Here is a 3,944-nt window from a genome sequence, read left to right as displayed (position 1 = left end):
AGAAAAAAATCCAGACTTTTTGACACTTAGAAAAAATACTGATTTTCTGACACTTACAAAAAATCACAACTTTTTTCCCTCTAACTGTTGGTACCCTAAATAAGTGACAGAAAAAAATCTACTTTAGGACACTTAGAACTAATCCAGACTTTTTGACACTTAGAAAAAATCCAGACTTTTTGACACTTAAAAAAAATCCAGACTTTGTGACACTTCGAAACAAATCCTGATTTTTTGACACTTGGAAAAAATCAAGATTTTTTGACACTTAGAAAAAATCCTGACTCCTCCAGGCAGAGGTTGGTATTGCAACTTGTAGTTTACAAGCACCCAACTTCTGCCAGTAAAGGTGGCAAAATCATCACGTGGACTACAAAAAAGATGGTTCAACAGCTACAAAAACTAAAACTTGCAATATCAACGTCTGCCTGTAGGAGGTCGAGCTTGACTTGTTTTGGGCATGTCTTATTCTCAGTGTGCATTGCAGCTATTAATTTAGGGATTGATTTATTATTATTTCCTTGTCAAAATATAGATTACTTGCTTGTTTGGAACAATTAATTGCAATCAAACTCAGTTTTAGGGAGAAACAATGTTCAATACACCTTTAAGAAGAACCAACAGCTGAAACTATTAGTGAGGATGGTGTGCTGAATAGCTAAGTCCTTGTGTGAGTCCCTCAGATAATATTGGTGTCAAAGCATTGAAATAGTTCACCATATTTATCAGTGCAGCCCATGCTAAATGGACCTTAAGCGACTGCTCGTGGAAGCAGTTCAAAATCGCTCATAACATTGTCTCATGATTGATTAAAAAACAACCTTTACAGACAAAGTATATGCAGTGGAGAGAATCCGGTCGGACAGTTCAAAAACTAAGAGTGGAATGTTTTACTTCTCCCTGCAGGCGTCAAAAATTATCATGATTTTTTAACTACAAAAAAAACGTGAAAATAACCAATTTATTTGGTAAAATTAACCCAGCTTTGCCATTAAAATGACCCAGCGTTTGAGTTAATTAAGACACCCATCTTGCTGGGTTAATTACAATCCAATAGTTACCCAGCAGTTTTTAGAGTGTTTGGATAGGTCTGAAGCTGCTGTTGAAGAATTTAAAGCGTTGAAAATTGAAAAATAAAATAATAAAGTATTCAAGTTTTGAGCGCTTACGTTTTTCAGACTAAATAAAAACAAGCAAAAAGTGTCCCCAAATTGTAGCTGCCATTTATAGGGAATAAGTATTGTGCAGTTAATTTGATAACAATTGCACATTGCATTGAGTTGTTTAACCTCAGGAAATATTGCTGCAGTATATTGGGCAGGGGTCCCCAAACTTTGTGACTCTGGGGGCCGCTTTGGGTTAAAAAAATTTGGCCGTGGGCCAGGCTGTGTATATACACTACCATTCAAAAGTTTGGGGTCACATTGAATAATATTTATTTTTGAAGGAAAAGCACTGTACTTTTCAATGAAGATAACTTTAAACTAGTCTTAACTTTAAAGAAATACACTCTATACATTGCTAGTGTGGTAAATGACTATTCTAGCTGCAAATGTCTGCTTTTTGGTGCAATATCTACATAGGTGTATAGAGGCCCATTTCCAGCAACTATCACTCCAGTGTTCTAATGGTACAATGTGTTTGCTCATTGGCTCAGAAGGCTAATTGATGATTAGAAAACCCTTGTGCAATCATGTTCACACATCTGAAAACAGTTTAGCTCGTTACAGAAGCTACAAAACTGACCTTCCTTTGAGCAGATTGAGTTTCTGGAGCATCACATTTGTGGGGTCAATTAAACGCTCAAAATGGCCAGAAAAAGAGAACTTTCATCTGAAACTCGACAGTCTATTCTTGTTCTTAGAAATGAAGGTTATTCCACAAAATTGGTGGGTGACCCCAAACATTTGAACGGTAGTGTATATATATATATATATATTATAATTATATTATATATATTATTATATATTATAAAGACAATGTATATATATATATATATATATATATATATATATATATATATATATATATATATATATATATATATATATATATATATATATATATATATATATATATATATATATATATATATATATATATATATATCAATCAATCAATCAATGTTTATTTATATAGCCCTAAATCACAAGTGTCTCAAAGGGCTGTACAAGCCACAACGACATCCTCGGTACAGAGCCCACATACGGGCAAGGAAAAACTCACCCCAGTGGGACGTCGGTGAATGACTATGAGAAACCTTGGAGAGGACCGCATATGTGGGTAACCCCCCCCCTCTAGGGGAGACCGAAAGCAACGGATGTCGAGTGGGTCTGACATAACATTGTGAAAGTCCAGTCCACAGTGGATCCAACACATCAGTGGGAGTCCAGTCCACAGCGGGGCCAACAGGAAACCATCCCGAGCGGAGACGGGTCAGCAGCGCAGAGATGTCCCCAACCGATGCACAGGCTAGTGGTCCACCCGGGGTCCCGGCTCTGGACAGCCAGCACTTCATCCATGGCCACCGGACCTATGCAACTCCCCCTCGCAAGGGACAGGGGAGAAGAGGAGAGAAGAAAAGAAACGGCAGATCAACTGGTCTAAAAAAGGGGGGGTCTATTTAAAGGCTAGATTATACAAATGAGTTTTAAGATGGGACTTAAATGCTTCTACTGAGGTAGCATCTCTAACTGTTACCGGGAGGGCATTCCAGAGTACTGGAGCCCGAATAGAAAACGCTCTATAGCCCGCAGACTTTTTTTTTGGCTCTGGGAATCACTAATAAGCCGGAGTTCTTTGAACGCAGATTTCTTGTCGGGACATATGGTACAATACAATCGGCGAGATAGGCTGGAGCTAAACCGTGTAGTATTTTATACGTAAGTAGTAAAACCTTAAAGTCGCATCTTAAGTGCACAGGAAGCCAGTGCAAGTGAGCCAGTATAGGCGTAATATGATCAAACGTTCTTGTTTTTGTCAAAAGCCTTGCAGCCGCATTTTGTACCAACTGTAATCTTTTAATGCTAGACATAGGGAGGCCCGAAAATAATATGTTACAGTAATCGAGACGAGACGTAACGAACGCATGAATAATAATCTCAGCGTCGCTAGTGGACAAGATGGAACGAATTTTAGCGATATTACGGAGATGAAAGAAGGCCGTTTTAGTAACACTCTTAATGTGTGACTCAAACGAGAGAGTTGGGTCGAAGATAATACCCAGATTCTTTACCGAGTCTCCTTGTTTAATTGTTTGGTTGTCAAATGTTAAGGTGGTATTATTAAATAGATGTTGGTGTCTAGCAGGACCGATAATCAGCATTTCCGTTTTCTTAGCGTTGAGTTGCAAAAAGTTAGCGGACATCCATTGTTTAATTTCATTAAGACACGCCTCCAGCTGACTACAGTCCGGCGTGTTGGTCAGCTTTAGGGGCATGTAGAGTTGAGTGTCATCAGCATAACAGTGAAAGCTAACACCGTACTTGCGTATGATGTCACCTAGCGGCAGCATGTAAATACTAAAGAGTGCAGGGCCAAGAACCGAACCCTGGGGAACTCCGCACGTTACCTTGACATAGTCCGAGGTCACATTGTTATGGGAGACACACTGCATCCTGTCAGTAAGATAAGAGTTAAACCAAGACAAGGCTAAGTCTGACATACCGATACGTGTTTTGATACGTTCTAATAAAATATTATGATCGACGGTATCGAAAGCGGCGCTAAGATCAAGAAGCAGCAACATAGATGACGCATCAGAATCCATCGTTAGCAATAGATCATTATATATATATATATATATATACATTGTCTTTATAATATGTTTTGTCATTTAACATCAATTAACATTGATGTTCATCAACATTTAACATTGTCACGTTAACGATGGGTAAATTCATTTTTAGACAATATGAGTAGCCTGAGCGACTAGGAGACACCAA

Source organism: Entelurus aequoreus, linkage group LG02 (assembly GCF_033978785.1).
Source record: "Entelurus aequoreus isolate RoL-2023_Sb linkage group LG02, RoL_Eaeq_v1.1, whole genome shotgun sequence".
Lineage (NCBI taxonomy): Eukaryota > Metazoa > Chordata > Actinopteri > Syngnathiformes > Syngnathidae > Entelurus > Entelurus aequoreus.
Note: the sequence above shows the minus strand (reverse complement) of the source record.